Genomic DNA, 26648 nt, shown 5'->3' with positions numbered 1-26648 from the left:
CCTGCTCCTCGTGGAAAGATTTATATTTGTAATCCCATGGAGAAGTTATTGGAATTAGGGTGAGTTCACTCCAATCCACCACTTCTAGTGCAACTCAAGGAGAGAATAAAGATGTTATAGGCAACTAAGCCAGAAATATTTGAGGTAGTCAGACAGAGCTGGGCCCTTGAAGGGGCCAGTGCAGAAGGCCAGATACCTGGCAACCTTGGGGGAGACAGATACCTTTGTTGGGGCAGATCTCAAGACAAAAGACAAAATAAATTCAACCACATCTTAAGTATAAACATCACAGGTTGATATTCTAAATAGATATGCATCACCTTAAGGAAGCCAGGAGTCACCATCCAAAGCCCCTACAGAAAGAGTCACTGCTCTTTAAACATGTTTGCTTGCCACATGACTTGCTTCCTTATTTGTCCCCATTTTAACCAATTTTACCTGAACAATTAATTTTATTGGTTGATCATAGTTCTGCCTCACTTCATGCTAACCTTGTGAGTTTTCTTTTTCCCCTCACCTTAGACTTGCATCACCTTGTTTTGCTCTACAAAGTCTCTAGAAAAAACAGTCTTTGACAATCCACTCAGGACCCTTTCTGTCTCTTTTAGACAGAAGCAGCTTTTTTTTTTCACTCAATATATATTCTGCTCTTAAGCTCCACTGTCCTAAAAGTTATTCTTAGAGAACATGAACTCATCCCAGACATTTCATGTGTTGGGAGTTTCTTTCCTCTATATCAAAGACACTTAGACATAAAGAGAGTTATGGGAAGCCAAGGGCTCCTAAATCCAGCCAAGATGGTGGTTCATTGCAACAAAGGCCACATTTAGGGGCCTAACTTGGGTTTTATTAACTCTTCATGAGAAGAGTGGCTCTGTTACCTTGCTTCAAAGATTACACATCAGATCTTCAGCTAGTCCAATTTACATGGCTTAAAGCCAATTGAAGGGACAAAGAAATAGCTTCGGTAGCTCTGTGCATATCAACACATGATCATATGGTCAAGCTTATCCAAAATGGAGATAGTTACTCTTGTTTAGAGAGTCAGAGATAGCCCCTGAATGGTTTGCCATACTTCCTGAATTCTCAATAAAAGAACTAAAGACAATACTGTGGGGTAATGCTGAATTTACTGCTTGGAACTAGACTGTGATTAATTTACAATTCACACATATCCAAGGTTCTTTCCATTTTCTCTTGTGGATCTTAACTGAGTAGAGAGGTCACAGAGGTAAGCTGTAACTGGGTGGATGGAGCTTGTCTTCCACATGTTCATTTTCCTTAGTGTTCAAAATGCCTTGCAGATAGTAAGTAGTTGATGAACTTTCAGTTAATGACATTAAAATTGAAGTCATAATGTGTAAACAAATCACAAATAGATTGTAATTTTGTTTAATAATTTCATAATTGTTGCAGTGATCTGCAAATCTTTTTTTTTTTTTTTTCATACCAGGAATTGAACTCACAACCTTGTGCTTGCCAGGCAGGCACTGTAAACTAAATCCCCAATATGATCATAGAGTTCTTAACTCCAAAACATAAACTCACAATTTTATTTATCACATTTTCTAAAGTTCCATTTAAAGTGCTATTCTCATAACACTTTATTTCAAAAAAATCATTTTAAGGAAATAGATTAAAAAATGTCTCTTTAAAGTAGCATTTAAGATTCATAACATTTTAGAAAGAGGCAACCAGGCACTGACAGAGACAACTACTTTGACTTACAAGATAGATTACTACATTCAAATGTAAAATGTATATTGTACTTCTTTCTAATTATTCAAGGGATTATTGCTTTACTCCTACTTTCTAGTAATAATCATACCCACCTACTTTTCCCAGGGGTTTAGGCAATCCTAATTGGTAGTTTTTCCTGATCATCTATATTATGAATATTCATATAAAACAAGAACTATTAAAACAAAACATGAATTATTTACAGCTGCTCAGAGATGCATTAGCTTGGTGGAATATTACTAATTCATAGACTTTCAACATCTACCTTAGGTCAGTTACACATTCATAAAACATGATTCTAAAAATAATATTTCTCAATTAGTACAGTTTTCCCCCCAAAAAGCCAATACAAATCTACTGTGATGGGGAGTAAGATCGCATCTGGGTCAGAAAAATGTATTTCTTGCTTCTCTGCAGGTTAGGAATGAAATGGTGACTTTAGACACACCTCTTGTGGAATGGAAACAGGAGCCCTGCTCCTAGGAGAGTGTGTTCACGCCTGTGAACATTTTACGGTGATTGTGAAAGCCTGGGATTCTGTTTCATGCTGACAATTTGATAGCACTAATGTCACATCACAACACTTTGAGCAAACCCCAGCGGGATAAGGTTAGAGAGCTTTGCAAAACACCATTAAGGAAATCCTTTTCCTTGTGGTTGCCAACCAATTCACAAAGCTGTGTATGTGTCTGAGATCTCCCATCCCTTTAGAGTTGGTGTAGTACAAAGAACACAGATCTGAAGCAGACTATTTCATAAGTTTTACAAATTAATGAATGCCTCCAAATTCTCACTTCCATCCATCATATGCCTATATCCTAGGGGTGATTGGTGTATGAAATGAATTAATGAATATTAATCAGTTAATATAGTTCCTAGTGAGCCAATATAAATTTAAGGAATTGAATACTTGGGCCTGAATCATCAATCTCTTGTACATTTTGGTAATTTAAGGGAACTGCCTGTTCTCTCAGCTGGGGAAGGGAGATCATGAAGGCACTGGATGTATGGAGAGTTCTGTGGATGAGGCAGTTAGACCCCTCTAAAGTTCACAGCACAGAGAGTAGCATGATGTTCTGTTCAAGTTAGCTTCATTTGTGTAAAAATAATCACTGTTGATTGTTTTCATTTCTATGATTTTTCTATGAAAAGATTAAGTAATGGGACTGGAGGTCCATATTTCAGGTTTAGAGAAAAGAAAGTATAACCTTTGTCTGCTAAATTAATAATAGTTATTTGGAGAAGAGAAACACAGTGAGTAAAGTGGATAAATACTGTAAAATTCACATTAGAATGAATTTAAATTACATTTTTCCTGGGATATCAAATTCAAATATGCATGTGTCTTGATGTTTAAGTGGTGTCAACAAAATACAGTTCAACTTTCATAGTTTCAATTCATAAGAAAAGGATATGCCAAATGACATTGCTGATTCTTTGACTAATCTCAATTTTACTACAGATAAAAAAAGGGAAATTTGTATTGAACACTTTGTGATGGTATTATCCAATTTACTGTAGCTTCAGGACTTCTTTGAATGAGGTATAAAATCTAATTTAGTGATATAATCAGTAAAACACTATTTATTGAGTATTATATTTGTCATATATATATAATATATATATAATATATTATATTATATTTATATTATATTTTTAAAATTTTAAGAATATGGCACTAAACATAATAGACAAGCATGTTTGTTCTCACAGATTTTTCTGGAAGAATATAATAAATAAGTCAAATAACTAAATGCGATATGAGTTAGACAAATGTAAGTGATTAAGAAAAATAATAATTCCTGTTGATAAGAAGTGACATAACAAATAAGGTTTATAAATTTAGATGGCAGTGCTGGGTTCTTTTAGTCAACACCTGAAGGAAGTGAGGGACTATCTGCAACTCTCAATTAAATGAATTCCAGGAAGTGTAATCCGTAAATGCAAAGCTTCAGGGGAGTGTGGGTCTGTTGTGTTCAGAATGATGACCACTCCTCAAACTGTCCATAGGTCTGCAGCTTTCACAGGAGTCTCAAAACTCCCGACATTGCGATTGGCCAGTTTAATTAGAAGTTGGCTACTGGTACTGGAAGCTATCTGGTAATTATAGTAAGCCATACAGATGGGCCCTGCTGAAACTACAGGGGGTTTATACAGGGGCCTTTTCCCATAGGAGCCCATGTAAACTGCTTATTTTTATTTGTCCATAAATATACAAAGGCCTTATAATATATTTTTTAAAAACCTCCTTTCTCAAAAGCTTCTGGGATTTTTTATAGAATCCACCTTTTCAGTCAGAAAGAATAGTGCTAATTTGAGAAGGGAACAAAAAAAGAAGAAATAGAAATAGCTGGCTGGTGTCAAGGGAAAGAGGTTGTTTGAAAGCTGTTTCTGCTTGCTTTTACTTGTAGTGATTTGAGGGTTATTTAATACAGTCTTATGTGGCTTTATCATAAAGAAGGAATAGGAAGATGAGCATTTTATCTTAGCATAAAATAGCTCACAAAACTACAGAACAGTAGAGAATTGTTATCAGTGCTAGGAGACTGCCTTGTAGGTAAAGTGCCTTATTAAGAAATTCTCTTGATATTATTATAATTAGCATCCTACTTAATAGGTTCCAAAATTCCCACTGTTCTCCACATATATTAAAGAGCATAATAGAGAAATTTCAAATATATTTCTTTAAATAAAGAAGAATCTAATGATGTTTGGACAAAAGTTTTGAAAGGATGGAAGAGAATATAATTTTTAAAGAGTGACTTTCCTTGTTGGTGGGATTTGGAATGATTTTCTTTCTTTGTGCTTTCCTACTTGTCAAATTTCTCCATAACTAATACTAAAAATGTATAAAAGCAAGTAATTTCAAAAGCTCTGTGTCACAAATGTGAATTTGTTAGATTTAAATCGGGAAAATAAAGAACACTAATGATTTCTATATTACTGTAGTCTAAATGACTTACAGCTTGTATTTCTGTGAACAGCATTTAAGACTATACTTTTAAGATAAAATAATGGTGATAACAATTATAGCAATAACAGCAGTCTCTTGAAGTGTCCCCGCCTTTCTCTTGTTGGATGACTTGAAAAAGCACAAAACCAAAAACTGATGATTTCCCGTTTGTCACCTCTGCCACAACCAGGTGTCACTGCAGGCTGTGGGAAAATGTCAGGAAAAGGAAGCAACCCAGGCAGTAGTAAAAATGAAATCTCACAGTTCAAGTGCATTCTTTCTCACCCTGAAGACCATCAAATTGACGCTCTTTTTGTTACTTTGCAATATTTACTCCGACTGAAATTCATGGTTTAAAAATGGTTCCGTTTATCTCGACCCAGTGTTGCAACTGCTCCCAGGTTCATTAAGATCCTAGGAGCCTAATGAAACCACAACAACTCTAGAGTGTGGTACAAAGAGCAGGAAACCTTTTGGATGCTGCGGGTTTGGCAGAAGGGAAGGGTGGGTTTAGGGGAGGAAGCACGGGATGTTATTTAATTGCTGTGCGGAGTGTGGCTTATCATTTTCAGGATAGATGGAGAGAGTAACATGCGCTGATCTCAGCTCTGCAGAAATAAAATACTTTTAGAGCAATCTGTTTTTTACTGCCACTACAAACAAGCCTTGTAAGGACTTTTTCATTAAAAGTAAAAGCCAACCTTCTTCAAACTTAAGCTTAGACTTTGAGAGTACAATCCTCTAAAATCAGACACTTTATAATAGGGGAATGGAATCCTCTTTCAGGGACTAATTTCCTATCCACTCAGGCTGAAAGGTATTTAAGTTTCCACAGTGAAATACTTTGACCTGGAAACATAATCCTATTTCTTCAAATATAAAGGGTCTCATAAAATATCTTTATGATACATATTCTTTACAATTCTTTACAATATATATGAATGAGACAATCCTTCTCTTTTATTGATAAATAATACAAGTAAAAAGATACTTTGGCCAGAGGTATAATCATCATTACCTTATCATGATAGCAATCAAATTTTGGTGCAGTAAAAATGTCAACAACTATCACTCTGCATTGTAAACAAAAAGTCTGAGGACTGGTGAAAGAGGAAATTAGTACAGTAAATTGAAGCCATTACCAACTTCACAAAGGTGGAGATGTAAAGGTGCAAAGAAAATCACTCATTTTCTCCAAAAAATGTTATTCATAATTTGATCAGAGATTTTAAATTTCAGATGGGGTTTTTGTAAAAACAATTTTCTAACTTCAGAATAATTGTCCAGAGAAAAAAGTATAGAAAAGCAATGTGTTTCAAGTTTCAGTTCCAATATGCTGGTGCTTGGGTCTTAGGCCAGTGTTCTGACCTCTAGCATTTTCATGTGCAAAATATCATAAGAGTACCTCAGGGAACTGTGGACATGGCCTTCCCTCTCACACACACAGGCAAGTTATAAATCTTTGATGTTAAAAATGTAAGATGTGACTTACCACATGACAAGTTTTCAACCTACTTTAAAGGAAAATAAACCTGTGGTTAGAGGGTGTGTGCTGGGTCACAAGAGGTAAAATTTAGCCTAGCTGCAGATGTTAGCCTATCTGCTCAAATTTTAGAGACCAGAGATGCTGAAGCTACATGCCCCTGGTGTCAACTCTCAATTTTTGAAGAGCTTTCTCTTACTATTCTTTCTTATATACTTCATGTATTGGTTTTGTTTTTATTTTTAAGAAAACCAGACACAAAGAATTTCTTGGCAAACGAGGATGGTAAATCTGGGTTTATAATTAAGGGCTCTGACCAGTATAGGTTCAGCAAAACAAAAATAATAGTTACAGGGAAGAAATGACTTCTGCCTTGTAATTAGAAAACCTATTTAACAGAAAGGAGGGCAGGATAAGAATGGATATTTCTGATTTTTCCTTTTTTCCATCCTTATCTCTTCTACCTTATAAATTAGCAGATTTGCATACATAAAATATACCTCAAAAACTCAATAAATGCATGGTTCAAAAATATGCAGCTAATTATATGAGAATGTTCATCTCTGTTCCCTATAAGGCAAATGAATATTTATCAAGTTAAATTCCAAGATAGTTATTATCTTTCTTGCATTTTGAATATAATTACATAGGAAAGCAATTGTTCCAATGAGTGTAGGCAGAGATTAAAAGATTCGTATGCAGTTTTTTAAAATGCAAAAATAATCATGTTTTATCATTAACAGAATAGCTCAGTCCTTCCCTTTAGCTGAAAAAAATAAGCACTAAAATACAGTAGCTATAAAAATACTACATTAAATGAAGATGACCAACTAAAAAATGGGTTGCAATTATTTTTGAAGCCTAAATGTATGAACTGTAGGAAAAGTGTCTGAGATTTTTCAAGGAGCTATTTAATCTATTATTTTAAAGATCAAGTTTAAAAATAATCATAAATTATTCTATTAATATATAACCTAAATAAATAATATAAAAATAACAAAATGCATAAAACATCCAAGTTAAGATTGTCTTAAATTAATAAAATTGTCCTATGGTAAAGAAAATAAAATTTAAGATTTCATATGTTAATACACATTGAAATTCTATAACTATGGAAAAGTTTTTCTATATATTGAACGCTATACTTGCAACAGCATATAAAGTATCTACACACATCTTATTTTTTCATTCATTTTAAACTTCTAGGAATCATGGATCACATGTTATTATTTATTGTTTCCAAGCTCCTAGCAAAAGTATGTACATCTAGTTGGTATTCAGTATGTATGTTAACTACCAACAGTAGTAAAATAGTAGAGTGAATATTTGAAAAGTTGCAAAAAATTATGTTGGAATATTGATTTAATTATACCAGAGAACAAAGAGTTGCTATTTAGATATGCCATGAGATGTATGATATATTTTTCTTATCAAGTTTTGTTCTTTCATATATTCACCTGTTATAGCAATTTTGCTTTTGTTTTTTTTTCAGCTCAAACACAGGATGTTGACATTTGAAAATCTACACAGCACCCTTGCTAAATTTTCACCTTAATAATTCAAGAAAAATAGCAAAAATATTGGGTAAAGTTTGATAAGAATTCATAGAACTGCAACTGTTCCAGTGAAACATACAAAGTTCCAAAGATTATGAATAAATTTTAACTGAGATTAACCTTGGAGAACTTTATGGCCAAATAGGAATAGAAATATATTACTAAAAAGTATTATACCCACTTTCAGTTAAGTTTGAAGTAGGAGAAAAGAAAACATTCTTTTGGGCTCCAAAGACCTTCTACGAAATTTCTAATTAATTTTGATAAATCCCTTTTAAAATGGCAAGGAGTTTCAACTGGGCTTATCAATTTAAGAGGTATACTTGTACTCAGTGGACTAGAATTTGCCCTGAGCTAGTTATGCATAGCACCCGCTAAAGTTAATAGATGTTCCACACGAGTAGCTAATTTTGCCATAAAGTCACATGCAATTCACTACTAATAAAATTTGGTTGACATTATCTTTATTTTTCCATTTAAAGAGCACTTATTACCTGTGTTGCTCTCTTATATAATTAACCATTTGTATATGCACTCATCATATTTCAGATGTGTCATTTTTCCTCTGATACTATATAATAAGACAAACAAAATATAAAGTTTATCACCTAATTTCAATTACAAATAATACAGCAACATATTAATATTAATTTACACAGTGTGTATATATTTTTAAAAAATTTGTAAATAGATACTATATTACCTTTGACAAATACTAGTGGAATATGAGAGACCATGATTTACCCTCTGGAAAAGGGACATAGTTATTGATGAAACTATTAATGAAGTTTGTAATTTCATATTAAAATGACTAAAATTATAAAAACTGTTATTCTTGGTGAAAAGTAGATGAACAGATTGGCAGCCCTAACTACTTCGCATAAATTTAGTAATTCTCACCACACTGATCCACTTTTCATATTCAAGTTCCCAGCCAGCCTTGGTCACCCTGTGAGAATAACTTTTCTTCAATTCCCTTTAAAAAAATCAGAAATTTAAAGTTGACGGCATGCCTCACTCTCTTTGTATAAACTTTCTTAACCAAAAATTCTTATTCTTGTCATCAATTCTTCACCTCATTTAGTGTGTATACTCTTCTCAGGACAAACAGTATTTCCTATGTTCATGTGTCTTGTATTCTTACACATACTTAAAGTTCCTTAAAGAAAAGATGAATTCATCAATTTAGAGTTTTTTCCCTAAGCTGTTACACAGTGATTTGCACATGTTAAGCCTATGTTTAGAGACAGAATAACATAGGGTGGTTTACTTACAAAATTGAATAGTGTGGTTAAAAATTCAGTAAAGCTACTAGTGTAATACAACTGCCAATATGATTGCCTTTTTCAACCATTCCAACATACATTTTCTTTTTCTTTCTTTCCTTTTTTTTCTTTAGGTACCTGGTATCAAACTCATGACCTAGTGCTTGCCAGGCAGGTGTTTGTGCCACTGAACTAAACTGCCAGTTCAACATGTATTTTCTCAGATGAGCATAATTTCAACAGAATTCAAATTAATAACTTGCTTCTTCATCACTCATTATTAATATACTGAAAAAAGCTAACAAATGAGAGCAGTATTTTATATCCTTTTTACTCTGAATGTTCAGTAGTTTCATGAACAAGTTGTCAAATGTTATCTCATTATATCTTTTCCCCAAGTCCCATGTTTGTGACATTTTGTTTCAGTTTTCAGTATTTGTATTTGAATTGTGCTCTATCCTCAACACATTAAAGTCTGGAAAGAAATATAATTATGATCCTTTATACAGTGAATTTTGACTTATTTTACAAAGTTTATATCTTAAGAAAATACCACAATTATTTGAAGCACATGAATGCAGAACACCATTCACAGGTCCACAAATAATTCAGGGCATATGTTAAGACAGAAATAAAGTTTTATTTAAGGGATAAAAAAAGTAACGACCTATTAGGTTTCCTGTGTGGTAGAAGATCTTACTGTCCTCAGCATAAACAGTTACACATCCTCTCAACAAAGTGATATAAATTGGGGAGCCATCAGCATATTGTTACTAGTTATATCCACTTGAGCATACACATTACTAAGAGTGACTATAACTGAATAAGACTGAAGAGTGAAGAAATGAAATTTCTGAAAAAATGACTCCCAACAAGCAAGACAATGTTAAAAAAAATCTAACTTGAGAGAACCAATAGGAAGCAAAGACCCAATTCCAGGTACAAAAAGAAAAACAAACAAAAATCCAGAGACACAGAAATTAATAAAAAAATTTAAAGACACTGGTCAGACATAGTTCTCCTCTTAAAGTTTTCTTCAACTTTATGAGTATTTTATGATGTCCTTAATTTATAGCTCTTCAAGCATTATACAAATTATCTTTGATTGCTCAGATGTCAGATAATTTCACCTTTGATAAAATTCATGCTAGACTTTCTTAAGGTGTCAAATTCTGTGAGTTTATTAGATAAGGAGAGATAATGATAGTCTCTGTTCTTCAGTAATAAATCTCCAAAGTACTTCTGGTCACATAGTCCCCTACAGGTCAGTACAATCTTGTGACTAATTATTGGCCACTGGAATGGACAGGGAGGTTTTATGCAACTTCCTGTAAGTGTTAGGAAGCAGCAAAATCAAGCTCTGTTCTAATTTTTCTTCCAGGTCATAAAATGCATATATTCTAACTGAACCTGTAGGTGAATAATTGCTAATAATGGATCTTGGAATTGAGGTCATGCAACCAGATATAAGAGCAATGAAACCTTATTCTACATGTTACAAAAAACTTTAGCACTCATTAACATGTATTTACTGTACTTTACTGTACAAAACAAGTTTCTGTTTTGTCATTATTATTTGAAATATTCTTTCATTGCCCACCAAAATATTCTGTTTAACATAGCACACTAGTCAGAAATGTCATTTTGCTTTTCTGTTCCCTATTTTTTGACCAGCACTACAGGTATTTCACGCATGTAGAATGGAGCCATTCCTTTTTCCCTCATCCATCATAAAGTCAATATAGGTTTTGACATTGAAACCCTTGTCAGTTTTTTGACAAGATTATTCCAAAACACATTATCTGCTACTCTTTTTTCTTTAATCCAGTGTCTATAACTTGCAACTAAGGTGATATATTCATGATTTAAAAGTCTTGTCACTTCAATGTTAAAGTTTTTTAAGGGTAATATACAAATTTCTGCATATAATCAGTTGTCTTTTTCCTAATCTAACTCTCGTCTTCTTTTCTTATCTTGTAATTTACACACCTTCCATGTACTATCTGTATTCCCACAGCTTAAATTGCCTCAGAAGCTCGTCTGGATTTCATACCTTTCTATGATGGTTTCCTTTGCATGACTCTCATTACTCCTAAGTTTGTTAACTAGCAAATTTCTACTTGTTTTGCATCTCTGTTTAATATCTCTTCTCAAGGAGGCTTTTGAAGAAGACTGGTCCCTTATTAACTAGTACTCTGCCATAATCTAGTTGAATTCCTGTTAAATGTGATATCATCTCTTTATAGCCCATATAATAGGAGACTTTTGCGGGGCAATGAACATTTTTACTTTTTCACCTCAATTAATAGAGTTCATAAGTTGCTTTGAGCAGGGGTTTGTCTTTCATCTCTGATAACTAGTAACTTAATAATACCTAACATAATTTTACTCACTTTTTAGAAGATATTTTGTGAAAGAAGTTATGAATATGAGAGATTAAGAATGTGTTAATTTTAGAAACAACATACTAATTAAGTATGAAGTGTAAGTTAGCAGTTATCTAATTCTGCCTGTATTGCAATGATATTCCTGTATAATTTGGCTGGAAGAACAAAAGAAAGCAGAAGGCAATGAATAAGGGGGGAGAACTAATGGCATTGTTTATTAAGTGAAAAATATTTAAAATTTGTGCATACATGTATATCTTAGAAAATAGGAGGGATATGAATACATTTGAAGACAGACATTTCCTAAGATGTATCCAAAGTTTACCTTCTTAGTGGTGATTTTAAAGTCTAGTATTTTTATGGAATTTATAGATGACAAAACATACCTCATATATTATGTTTTTATTTTCACAATAATCTTACAAAGTAGTTATTGCCATTATTTTATATATATGAAAGTGAGGCTCAAAGAGATCCTGACCTTTTCTACTTTATTTATTGTATATGTATATATGATGTGCCATATTATTAATTTCAGAAACCTGAGTACTAACAGATATGAGTGAGAGCTGTTAGATTTAATGCATGAAAGAATATTTGCTTAATCGATGCACTCATAGAAAAACATTTCAATTACAGCTTTTCTACTTAAATAAAATTTATAGTAGATGAAAAATCGTGCATAGGTGTGTCAAGAGTTACTGAAATCCAAACAACTATGTACATATACACTTACTCTAACATAACCCATATTTTTCCTCCAGATTTGAGGAAGATATTGTTATTTAACTTAGCTTGAACTTATTCTGGACATGAAAAGCATTTCGAGTTAAATAAACCAGCATGAGTGTTAAACGATACAGGTTTTCTTCTGTGGCAGGAACACTTTCTCTTTAAAGTGTTACATTCAGATCTCCATAGCAAGGCTGATCCAACCTTAGTCCTTGGGACTTGAGGGTATCCTGTGGTCAAGAGCCCTTCAAGATCCTTCTCTTTAGCCTTTAATCTTTTCTGTAGTTGGAGAGATTTGACTACTTCTAAGTTAATAAGATGTTGAATGTGGTTTACTTTATAGTTCTTCCAATTAGCTTTCTTAGTGTTTTTTTTTTTGAAGCCTTTAATCTTGTCTAAACTTGTGGGAAAGTAGAGAGAGAAAGGAAACGACACTTACTTAAAAAAATTACCACTGTCAGTAGACTTGACTGAAATCATCTCATAATCTGACAGTGTAAAACTTAGTTTAATTATATGATATTACATGCTTCTAAATTAGCACCATTTTATTGAAGATTGGAAAGAACTTGAGGAAGTTTTATAATGAGGTTAGTGAAAAGAAAGTTGCAATAGTCTTGTATCAAACACAGCATTTCTTCAATATTTCCAAAGCCCCTCAAAACTGAAGCAAATTTATTTCTACTCCATTGCATCTCTTTTATACTTGTGGGTAGATAAATGCATGTCCATGTATTTGTATTCTTTTTAAGGACTCCTAGTAAGTATTACAGTTTGTTCTTTTTGTGATTAGTAAACCAGAGTTAGTATGATGTATAAATCAACTGAGCAATGCAAGTTACCTACAGCAACTTTACTAAGTTGTTAAATACTAACTGGTCTGGGAATATCAATGAAAATTTCACATTGTCTTAGAAAATTAAATTGAAGCAGAAAGGAGTTATATAATTTTCTATTTGCTTCCAAGGGTTAAAAAAAAGCAGCAGGTAAATTGTATATCAGAACTTTAAGAATATAAATGATTTATTTTTTGCATTGTTTTAAATCTTCATAAATAGTTATATTAGTATGTAAATATGACATCTGTTTAATTACTGGAATCAACCTCTTGGAGCTATCTCAGAAAATTATATAATTTAATAGAGAATTCAGCACTTTGCAAGAAGAACAATTATACATACTACAAACTTGCCTATTTGTGAACATATAGACATATATGGTAATCCATATGAAAATTTTAAAGTAGCATTAAATATAGTTTCCAGAAAAAAATAAATAAAATGCACAACTATCAAAAAAATAATGAAGTCAGTATTCCAAAAGTGTTGCTACAGAGGATTGAGTGAATCTTAAGATTTGTGTCTAGTCCTTATTGGAGCTAGCCAAAAACAGGAAATTCATCCTCAACTTGGCAATTGTTTGCTGAGGTTTAGATATCCGCTGCACCCTAAGGAGCTGTCTTGTCAATGAGCTGTAGCTTGTAAAACTGTGTCTGTAGGCCAGGTTAACAATAAGGGTATTTGACATCTGTCAAAACCACGTGTAGGGGAAATAAATCACTAATGATAAATTGAAGACTTAGTCCTGTGTTATGCATACTTACAGGATCCAAATTAATATTACAGCATGATACAGGAACCCAAGCCAATAAATTAGCATAAAATAAAACAATTTACATTTATAGCACTCTTGAGGAAGCGAATAAAAGCTTCTGTCCCAACCTTTCACAACTCAAATGTTAACAGCACTGTTACAGAAAACATACCTCCTAGAAGAAGACTAACATCACTTAGGAAAACCAATGATTAATAAAGAAATAAATAACAGTAAAAAGTGGAAGGAGTATTGTTAATATAAGAAAGAAAAAAATTTCTTCCAAATTGGAAAAGATGAAACCACTTAAAAATATGGAAACACTTTGGAAAACAGAGGTTAAAATATTAGTTATATCAATAAACAAAATAATAGTAGTAGAAATTGAAATAAAAGCAAGCATTTTTGAGAAAGAGCTAAGTAGAAGTAAACTTTCATGTTAAAAATGTGTTAATTATAATTTAAAAATAATAATTACAGTAAGAATTTGAACTAATAACCACAATGGTAATATCAAACAGAATAACATTTTGAGTAAAATAAATGTCAGAAATACTAAATTTAGAATTGTATGTAAATCAAGTACTTAGCACAGTTTCCAAGGCATAGATCACAACTTAGGTAGCATTAATTACATCATTTTATCTTTATTATTCTTCAAAGTTTTGTTATTCGATGTACATTTGCCACCTGATTCTGGAATACAGTTGTGAATTCCTGACCCAAATTTTACTTTATTTAGTAACATTCAAATAAAATGAGTTTCCTCTGCTATTAACCATACTTTCTGTATTTACATGTCAGTGTCAACACTGAGACTGTAAGACTATGATCAGCTTTCTCAGGGTGACATGCCTAACATATTTATTGTTCACTGTTGCAGACTGTGCATTCAGTGATCTCATTAGGGTGGAGAATTTATGTACTCATAATGATGCATAACAAAACTCAGTAATGTATGCATAATGTGCTTTTGTAAGAAACAAAATTATTTAACTTTGAAAGAATGTCTATTATATGACTGGTAGATGCAATTTTTGAACACATTTAATACAATTTTTAGTATCATATTTAATGAGAGAACAAGGATAGACACTAAGGTAAATTATTTTCATTTCTTCTTTTCATTAACTACCAAGATAACAGTCCAAAGAAAAATTCCTACTGGTAAATATTTATTGAATGCCTATATTTTTCAAAATGTATTGTTCTTAGATATTCATTCATGTTAAATTATTATACTTTTTTACAAGACAAAACTGAATCATATTTAGGTTAATAATTTCGCTAAAAATAAAAAGGTTAAATTACAAATTTGGATTCTAATCCCATGCAGAAATTCTGAAGATGACCTTAAAATGATGATGGTCAATAACAAGAAATCTTAAAATAATATTTATTTCATTTTTTAAAATAATATTTATTATAGATACCGAAATAGACTTACATTACTTACTTGATGTGTATTTTCAAGCTTTTAAAATGGAATCATCATATGTAATCGTTTCTTACCTAGGGAAAAATTTATTTCACAGTAAAGAAGAAGCATACTTTATTGAAATATTATTGTCTGTAAATTAGAGGCAAAGAAACTATATAGATTACAAATCAGCATAATAGTTGATGAAATTAAGTTGGAATTTTATTAAATGTTATGGTAACTACTATTAAGTCGGGTTATATGGTGGTGAAGTACTAGGTTGCTGAAACAGTCATGCTTTGACCTCTATTGTTATATAGTTATGTCCTGTTTTATCTCAATCTCCCCTTTATTCTTTTAAAAAAATATTTAGTCATTTCTTATGTTTGTTTTAATTAAAGAAAAAATTTAAAACATTAGGATATATAAATAGTAACTCTTTTTGATTTCCTATTAACTTGTTTTGAAGTCCTGTAATACTCCCACGATCTTGTTTTGACTGATTAGACTCTGTTCCATTCTATATGATAGTATCAAGTTTGAAGACATAGGCAGCTACTTTGAAGGCAATAAGATTCACTAAGATACCCATTCTGGTTTGACTATTGTCTTCTTTGGAAGTCCTGTAATGTTTACAATACCTAAGTTTTATTGGTCTTGTTCTCTACTGTTTTGTCCAACTTTATAATATCTAATGAGATAGACAATTCTTTTTAAGGAAACAAGAGACAACGTTGATAACCATTGTTGATAACCTTGTACTCTGTTCTACACCATGTGCTATGTCTATCCTTGGTTTTGACTGACAGCTTTGTTTTGCCATATTTGACTGTATTCTCTCCCCCACCAAAAAAGTAATAAGCACTAAGGAGCAATAAAATCAAAATGTGTAAATTTTGTTGCAAAAAAGAGAGGGAAAAAAAGAAAAAAAAAAAAAGAGCTCTAACGGATATAACAGCAAGTGTGTTTAGGGGTGTTAAATAGCTGACTATATCAATGTTTTTGGATCATTGAACACAGCTGTTTGCAGTCTCCCTGTTTGAATGTCCACCTTGTATTCTTTGATACTGTGATTTGAGCAACTATTTTCAAGATGATAATATGTAATCTACTAACAGGTGATTTCTTACTGTTTTGTTTTTTTTTTTTTTTTTTTTTTTTTTGTAGTTCTGTATTACGTGTACCCTTACACCGCTTTGTTTTGTTTTGTGTTTTTCTCTTTTTCCTCTTAAATAAAAAAAAAATAAATGTTATGGAAATACATTTAAATGTCAACCTAGCAGCTGTTTTAAAAGATGTAAAGTACAGATTAAGATACAAAATCAGAAATTAGAGTGTCATCAACATTGACACCTAGTTTTTAACAATATATAGTAAACGTTGTTTCCTTTTGATTCAGAATAAGATATCAACACATTTTTCAAATCAATGGCTCATTCTCTTAATTTCTAAATGGTTTATTATTCATATTTTCTATTAATTTCAGTAAAGAAAATTGTTTAAAATCTAAATTGAGTAGATTCTTGGAAGATTTTATAGTCTAATTGATAGGGAGTCAAATGTGTTTCCTGTGTCTTCTGTATTTCTGTAGTTATCAGAGTGTGGTGAATTACACGAGCACTTGCACATATGACATAGTATATATGCGTGTGTGCATACGTGTGCATAATTAGAACAATTGTCCATCTTGTTAGTCTGTGAAATCCTACTAATTAAGATTTTCTGGAGGGGTAAGTTATACATTTTATAAAATTCTAGTACAGAATGACACATAATTCATGAATTTATCTATGCAGAGAGAATCATGGTAGGTACACTTTCGAAATAGCTATGAGGTTTCTCATTCTTTGTCATAAAATTGGCCAGTTCCAAGTAAACATGTAGTTACAAACATGCAGTAAAAGCCAAAAAGTGACTTTACATTTTGGCAATTTCACATGAAATAATAGGCCATTTATAGTAGATTTGTTTAATATTCAATATTTTAAATATTCATTGTAGTAGTGTTCAAATATTTTAAGCAAGTTATTTCTAAGGGTAAGTATTTTTTATTCCATCACTATATGATTTGCATGTATTAAGAAGCAAAATTATAGACGCGTTTTTCTTTAACTTTAAAGAGAAACAATAATAAAAACAATGATAAAGAACTCCATGTCAAGTTAATATGAAATTAACAGTGATTAATATAATGTGTATTGTTATCTTCATAGTAGCTCAGCTTATAAGATATAGGCAAGCAAAATTGATCAAATACTACAAACAAAAACTGGTCTTTTCAATGCATTAAAAGAAATTAGTAATATGATTACTTTATCTACCTTGCAAATATATATTTTTTCTTTTTCCTTCCTTCTTTTCTCCTTTCTCCCATCCAAGTTGGTCTTTCATTTTAAATAGTTTCTTTCCATTTTATGATATCTGTTGTAGATTTCCTATCTTAGTTACTTTCAGTATCTTATGCTAGGGAGATGATACAATTTTTACACATGTGCATCTGATTTATTTCACTTACAAGTATCCTCTCTAATTGCACCCATTTCCATATTAAAGGCTCAAGTTTCTCCTTCTTTATAGCTTAGTAATACTCCATTGCATAAAAACACCACAACTTTTTTTTATCCATTCCTTGATTGATGAGCTTTGAGGCTTTTTGAGGACCAGTCTATATAACACATTTTAGAAGAAAGCATACATGGGAAATGTGTGTGTGTGTGTGTGTGTGTATATACATATGAAATAGCATATCAAAAGTTTCTTATATTGTATTTTCATTTTTACTAGTATGTTTATGGAAGCATATTAAAATACAGAATAATATTGTAATAGTTCAAACTTAGAAACAAACCAAATGCCCATCAATCATGAATAAAAAGGATGAATAAAAAGGATGTTTTTTAATACAATGGAGTACTACTCGGTAATAAAGAAGAATAGACTTGAACTATTTATAGCTAAATGGAGGGATTTTGAAGCCATAATCTTAAGGGAGATAAATCAGACAAACATGTAAATATTGCATTGTCTCTATCGTACAAGAAGCTGAAAGTGTAATTAAAAACAAAAATGTATAATATATATTGTTAAATTGGAAAAAATATTCAAAAGGAAAGAGAACTAGAGAAGGGAGAAGGAGAAAGATAAGAATGTAAATTAAAAACGCAAGCAAAGAAGAATAACCTGGAAACAGGCTTTGTAAATAAGGAGAGGAAGAGTGGGCAAAGGGAGCGGAGGGGAATGGGAAAAAAAAGAAATCAAGTTATATTATGTACAAGTACAAATATCCTGTGATGAGTGTGATCATTTTGTACATCTAAAATGTACCAGTAAACTTAATATTAACAAAAGAGGCTGCATTTCATGCAGTGTATATTTTTGGATTGTTTGTCAAAGATCAAATAGTTAAATGTGGTTAATTGTGCTTCTTTGTACATCCTCTTTCCATTCCATTGATCTATATAGTGAGTACTTTACTAACATTATGTAGTTCTTATTACTCTATCTTTAAGGAATTACAGTACCACAGTGTCCAGGAATATAAAGTCTCCCTCATTACCCTTATTGTCCAGGATTGTTTTTGCTATTCTTGGTCTCTTCTTGCTCCTTGTGAATTTTAGAATTGCTTTTTCTAGTTTTGTGAGCAATGATGTTGATATTTTGATTGGGATTGCATTAGATCTGCATTTCAGGTGTTGAAGTATGGACATTTTGACAATACTGTTGCCGCCTATCCATGAAGAGGGTACATGTTTTTATTTTCTGATTTCCTCTTCAATATCCATTTTTTCCATAGTAGTTAATTTTCATTGTTTAAGTATTTTACTTGATTCTCTTAATAACCAAATATTTAATTTTTCGTGATGTTATAAACGGAAATGATTCTAATTTCTCAGTTTATTATTGGTGTACAGGAAAACTATTGGTTTTTATGCATCATTTTTATATCCTGCTATACTGGTTATTAAATCTAAGAGCCTTATAGTAGAATTTTTGGATCTTCTATGTGGAGAGTTGTGTTGTCTGCAAGTAATTATAACTTGGTTTCTACTTTTCCTAAACATATTCCTTTTATTTCTTTCTGTGGTCTGATTGCCCTAATATTTCAAGTATTATATTCAATGGGATTCATGATAGTGAACATCCTTGTTTCTGATTTTAGAGGGAAAACTTTCATTTTCCCCATTTAATATGATGTTCATAATATATTTGTCATATATTTCTATTACATTGAGGTAAGTATCTGTTTTCTTTAGAGTTTACATCATGAATAAATGCAGTATTCTGTCAAAAACTTTTTCTGCATCAGTTAAGACAATCATGTGATTTTTGTCCTTGCTTTGGTATGTGACATACTACACTTTCTAGTTTGCATCTGTTGAATCACTTTTATCCCTGGGGTGCAACAAGCTTCATCATGACATACGACCTTTCAGCAATTTGTAGTTTTCTGTTTGTCAGTATTATTTGAGGAATTTTCTGTCTGTATTCATTAAACACGTTGACCTGTAATTCTTTTTAGGTTGAGTCATTTTCTGGGTTTGAAATGAGTTTCTGTTTCATTGTACTTTCATTAAAATGTTTGTGTAGTACTGATATTAAATCTTCCCAAAAATTCGTATAGATTTTGCAGTAAATCCATCAGGACCTTGGGCTTTTTTTTTTTAGTTGTTATTTTATTAGGCCCTCAATCCCCTTCTTATTGATTATGTCTTCTTAATTCAGTTTTGGTAATTAATACATATCCGAGAATCTATCTAAATCATTTGAATTTTCCAATTTATTAGAGTACAAAGTAGTTTTCTCAAACATTCTGGATTTTGGCAAAAAATCTTTATGATTTTATTTTTTTCATTTATAATTACATTTATTTGTGTCTTTTCTTTCATTGTTTTGGGTAAGCTTAACTAGGAATTTAGTTTATTTTTCATATTCTGTCAAAAACCACTCTTTGCTTCATTGATTCATTAGTCCCAATTTCACTATTGTCTTCTTAAATTTTATAATTTCCTTCCTTGCATCAGCTTTTACTTTGGGTTGTTTTTGTTTTACTAGCACTTTGAAATATATTATAAATTTATTTATTTAGATTTGATCTGCTCCTCTGATGCAAACATTCACAGATGTAAACTTCCTTCTAAGGACTGTTTTTACTGTCTCCTGTACATTAGGGAAAGTTGAAATGATATCTTTTTACTGTAGGAACTGATTTTTTCCTGGATTTCATTTGTGACCTACTGATTATTCAAGAGGGAATTGTTTAATTTCTATGTGCTTGTATAATATCTGTGGTTTCTTTTGCCATTGATTTCTAATCTCATCACATTAAGAACTAATCATATGAGGAGATAAGTTTGATTCTTCTATAATTATTAAAGAATGCTTTGTGAGGACACATTGTTCTATTTTCAAGAAAGTACTACATGTTGCTGAGAAAAATGTGTGGTTCTTTTGTTCGTGGCTGGAATGGCCTATAGATATCTAATAAGTAAATTTGTTCAGCTGTTTGGTTTTATTGATATTTATTTTTTAAAGTTTTGTCTAGTTGAGTTGTCCATTTGTGACAGTTGGAGTATTGATGTCTCCTACTATAACTGTATTGGTGTTTGTCTGATATTTTATATTCAGTAGTATTTGTTTTATAAAAATAGATGTTCCTGTGTTTGCTGTGATTATGTTTATAATTGTCATCTCCTGTTAAATTATTCCTTTAACTAATATGTAGTTTCCTTTGATTCTTCTGATTGGTTTCTTTGGAAGCCCGTATTGTCAGAAATTTGGATAAGTATCTTATTTTTTCTAGGTTTCTCTCTTATAGCGTGTTGTTTTCTGTCTTTGATTTTTAAACTGTGATTTTTTTAAATTAAAAATTTCTTGTATATGGCATATTATTGATTTTTGTTTCGTGATTCCTTCTGCTAATATGTATGTTTTGATTGGTGAATCGAACCCATTCCCAATAGAAGTTATTGCAGGTTACTGGCTTTAGTCCGGTCATCACGCTATTTTGCTACTGCCGATTCCGCCCCTCCCCAATGCTTAACTGCTCGCCCTCCCTGATATATTCGTTCTATTGATATTTTTGGCTTCACCGTCTATTTTTTAGGATATCCTTAAATTTTTTTTTTTTTTGATATATTGTCTTGGTATTTATGAATTTCGTGAGGTGCATTTTCTCATGGAAACACATTTCTTCATCAAATTTGAAAGCTAGTTTTGCAAGATATATAAGCCTGGTTTGGAAGTTGTTTTCTTTTTGGAGGGCTTGAAGCTCTTCACTCTAAGCTCTCCTGGACTTTAAGGTTTGTTTTGAGAACTCTAGAGCAATTCCCAGTGGATTTACCTTTATAAATGATTTATCTCTTTTCTTCAACAACTTTTAAGATTCTTTCCCTGTGATGCACTTTTGAGTTTTTGCCTATGATGTGTTGTGAAGAAAATCTTTTTGGTCGTGATAGTCTGGGGATCTATTTGCCTCTTTTATTTTTGCATGTTTAATTCTTCTCTCATGCTTTAAAAGTTTTCTGCTATTATTCCTGTCAGTGTGATATTTTATGACACTTCTTCTGTCTTCTGATTTTTCAATATTTTTAGGCAGTCTTCTTTGTGTCATCTAACATCTTTGGACCCATTTTCATGTTCTCTTGTTATTTATAAGGTTTTTCTGAATAACTGTTCTCTTACAACGGCCCTATCTTCTAGTTTCGACTTCATTCTATACTCACATTGGTCTGATGACAAAAATCCCAGTCAAATTTTTAATCATCTAGATTTCTACTTGAAACATTTTCATGGAATCTAATTCTTTGCTAAACTGGTTATTAGTGTGTGGCATTGTTTTGTCTAGCTTTGCTTGCTTTTTATTATTGTCTTCTGTAAACTCCTTTTTGCTTTGTTTACTTCAGCTATTGTCTGCTTAATTATATCTTTTAAAATATCAATGAGCACCTTACTGATCTTTTTAAAAATCTTCTCTGTCACTCTGTTGATCAATTTTGCTTTCTGGATTTTGTTTTTCTCTCCCTCACTGTCCATGCATCAGTTTTGAGGGAGTCCGGGGGTTTGCAACCCAGTTTGTTGCCTTATCTTCTCATTTTTATTATTGTGCTGATTTTTTTGTTTGTTTGTTTTGCTTTGTGCCGAGTTTTGTTTGTGATTTCAATGGAACAGTTCTGACCCTGGCGTGATCTATGCAGTTAGTGTCTGATTTTCAATCATGTACTCAGGAAGCAGCTAATTATAGTCCTTTCCTTTTGTTCCAAGATCCAACCCTCTCTGTTAATTTGTGATAGGAGGATGCAGTGTAATTGATCAGTTTCCAGTTCTTAGTGATTGAAAGGCAGCTTTGTTAATGATGCAAAAGTAATCCAAACATTGGCATATAATCAAACCTTATAAATAGCGATAAAATAAATGCTTCATTCGGGAACAACAAATAGATCAGCAACAAAATACCATCCAAGACAAATTAAATATTCACATAAGAACCAATAATGTATCATTGCTAACCATAGGAAAAATACATATAATTATGGTTAAAAACTAAGACAAACCAAATATTGACATGTAGTAAATATATATTAATGTAATACCTATCCCTCCACTAACAACAGAAAATAATTTAACAATAAAAACATAGAGTTAAGTAATATTTGAATACTGATAAAACTTAATGGTTATGCTAGTAAAGATACAAGCTTTGAACAGGGAAATGAAAGAAGATTTGAAACAAACAATGGACTATGAAGAAGATAGAAAAGTAAACAGTAAATGTATACTAAATGTTATTTGAAAAATATAAAAAAGCAAAAAACAGAAGAAAAAGGTAATAATAGTCCCCAATCCTATTAAACTACTGAAAAAGAAAATTAAGAGATAGTGAAAAAAAAAAAAGTCCAAAATAGAAAAGCAAAATACAAAAACAAAAAAATTCTAAATTCTTTGCATTTATGCATGAGCAAGTTCTTTGCAGAATCTGCGGTTTTAGAGTCCAAATAGTCACAGTTTTCTCTGCCTCACTCTCTAGCTTGTGGTTTTGTGAGGTGCCTCATTACAGAGGTTCTTCATCTGCTTGCTGCGTGCGGTGACCACCTGCAAAGCTGAGTTGTGACCTTGCTCGCGTTGTTGGGTGGGAAGGCAGTCAGAACTCAGATCTGTGGTGGATGAAGGCAGCGGGAGAGAATTCAAACAGTCCAGGGTGCTCAGTGTCAGCACTCTTACACCCAGACACATTTGAGTGCCACGGGTAAGCCCTGATGGCTTCTCGTGCAAGGTGGGGTCTGCGTCTTTCTTGCCCTGAGCTTAAACTTCTCTGCAGTTCTATGTCTAGCACATCCCTTCTTGAAACTGCTCCTGCAGCTGTCTCTGTACCCAGTCACTGTGCAGAGTTTACAATAGGAGCTCTGACTGATGTTTTTGCAGTTCTGAGTCTCAGTCTTACATACCACTTTCCCAGATGGCATCTGATAAAGCGCTCTCGGGTACTAGGATGGGCACTGTGGTGAATTCCCTGTTCAGCTAGTGCCTGCTATGTGGAGTCACCTTGGAGCAGAATCCCAAGCTGCTTTTGCAGTTCAAAACGGGCTTGGGCTCCTCCTGCAGTGAGGCCACTGGCCCGTCCCCCATTTCACCTCGGACCTCGAGGCCCTGGTGCTTACTTCATGTCCCCAGGCCAGTCCCCATTCTCAGGAGCTGGGTGAGCACCTGACTGCTTTATTATGTTCTGCGCACTGTGGTTCATTTCTCCAACTTCTCTGAACCTTTTAACTTTCTGAGACTTCTACTTTTTTCCCCAGAAATTCCCTTTTTTTGTCTTCATCAAGTTGTTATTTTTCAGGCATCTTGATTCTGGATCTTCTAAAGGCTGATTTTGTTACTGATTGCCACGCTGCTGTTTTCACCTCTTTCAAAGTTCTTTCTTAAAGCATCACAAAACAATACTGCATTTTGCAAAGCAATAAAATTTCATCCTTAGTAGGTAAGATGAAGTACAGAATGTGATTTTAAATTTTAAAAAAATCACTTCAGAGGTTTGAAACAAAAACTAGCTATTGAAGATACTGAATTTACCATATTTGAAAATCAAGTATGATGCTGTCAAAAAGTCTTATACCATCCAAAAAAATGGAATAATTGGAGTCGTGTTGCTCTGGTTTATTAATGGTCTTGATACACACTGAATAAGCATATAGGTATAATGTGCTTTACTAGTTAGAATCTGATTTTCTCTTTATCAAATATTGTAATTATATCCACAACATTTAAAAATGAATACTGAAATACATTAAATAAAGCAAAATAAAATAAGAAAAACACTTTGTAGAGCATAAGTCCCAGTAAACAACTAAAAATAGTGATTCTATTGACAATGAAAATGTGATAAAATATGTTCTTATAACATGCACAAAATAACAATAGTCAATACAAAATACAGTATTTTTCACTGGCAGTTTTACTGGTTTAAGTTGTTTTTTTTTTAATTTTATTTAAAAGGAAAAAGAGAAAAAAACAAAACAAAACAAAGCAGTGTAAGGGTACAAGTAATACAGACCTACAAAAAAAAAAAATAGTAAGAAATCACCGGTTAATAGATTACATATTATCATCTTAGAGATAGTTGCTCAAATTACAGTATCAAAGCATACAAAGTGGGCACTGAAACAGTGAGACTGCAAACAGATGTGTTCAATGATCCAGCCAAAAACATTAATATGGTCAGCTGTTTAACACCCCTAAACACTCTTGCTGTTGTATCATTTAGAACTCTTTTTTTTCCCTCTCTTTTTTACAACAAAATTTACACATTTTGGGTTTTATTACTCCTTAGTTCTTATTACTTTTTTTTTGGGGGGGGAATAAAGTCAAATATGGCAAAACAAAGCTGTCAGTCAAACCAAGGATAAACATAGCACATGATATAAAACAGAGTACAAGGTTATCAACAATGGTTATCAACAATGTCTCTTGTTTCCTTAAAAAGAATTGTCTATCTCATTAGATATTATAAAGTTGAACAAAACAGTAGAGAACAAGACCAATAAAACTTAAGCATTGTAAACATTACAGGACTTCCAAAGGAGACAATAGTCAAACCAGAATGGGCATCTTAGTGAATCTTATTGCCTTCAAAGTAGTTGCCTATACCCTCAAACTTGATACTATCATACAGAATGGAACAGAGTCTAATCAGTCAAAACAAAATTGTGGGGGTATTACAGGACTTCAAAACAATAGGAAATCAAAAAAATAATATAGGAAATCAAAAAAGTTACTATTATATACCTTGCTAATTTTTTATATTTTTCCCCTTAATTAAAAAAAACATAAAAAATAACTAAATAATTTTTTAATGAATAAGGCAGAGATTGAGATAAAACAGGACATAACAATATAACAATAGAGGTCAAAGCATGACTGTTTCAGCAACCTAGTGGTTCACCACCAAATAACCTGACCTAATAGTAGTTACCATAGTGTCTGTCTTTTTCCTTGAAATATTTGAATACAACTTCATATACTATAGCTTCAAGTATTTCCATATCAAGAAGCCCAGAATAAAGCCTTTCCAATTAATAAGTGAAAACTTTATAAGGCTTCAAGGCCACATAATGGGGAATCATGATTACAACATATTTTTATATATTTGAATCATTACTTACATTAGGGAAACTATTCGGTATTCATACATGTGAGATTGATTTATTTCACTCATGAGTATGGTCTCAAGCTGCGCCCCTTTATTGATAAATATCTCAATGTGATCCTTTTTTATAGCTGAATAATACTCCATTGTATAGAAACACCACGACTTTTTTATCCATTCCTCAGTTGATGGACACTTAGGTTGTTTTCAAGATCTTGCGATTACAAATTGTGCTGCTATAAACATAGGTGCACATATATCACTGTGGTATGATGCTTTCAGTTCTTCTGGGAATATGCCTAGAAGTGGAATAGATGGAATAAATGGGACTTCCAATCCCAGCTTTTTGAGAAAACTCCAGACTGACCTCCACAAAGGTTGTACCAGTCCACACTCCCACCAACAGTGTAGGAGAGTTCCTTTTTCCCCACAGCCTCTCCAGCATTTGTTGTTGTTGGTTTTCTTGATCCTGGCCCTTGTTTCAGGAGTGAGATGGTATCTCAGTGTGGTTTTAATTTGCATTTCTCTAGTGACTAATGATGATGAACATATTTTCATGTATTTATTTGCCATTTGCATTTCTTCATCTGAGAAGTGCGTATTCATCTCAGATGCCCATTTTTGGATTGGATCTTTGAATTTTGGGGGTCTGAGTTTTTAAAATTCTTTATATGTTTTAGACAAGAGGCCCTTGTCTGAGAGAGAGTTCACTAAAATCTTTTCCCAGTTTGTGGGTTTTCTTTTTACCATGCTGGAGATTTTTTTTGACATGCAGAAACTTTTTAATAAGAAGTGGACCCAGCTATTGATTCTGGGAAGTATTTCCCGTGCGGTTTGAGTCCTGTTAATGAATTCTCTACCTACTCCTATGTCTTCAAGG

This window comes from Cavia porcellus, unplaced genomic scaffold (genome assembly GCF_034190915.1).
Source record: "Cavia porcellus strain 051 isolate PalLab524CR breed Dunkin Hartley unplaced genomic scaffold, mCavPor4.1 scaffold_15, whole genome shotgun sequence".
Classification (NCBI taxonomy): Eukaryota; Metazoa; Chordata; class Mammalia; order Rodentia; family Caviidae; genus Cavia; species Cavia porcellus.
This window is presented reverse-complemented; position numbering follows the sequence as displayed.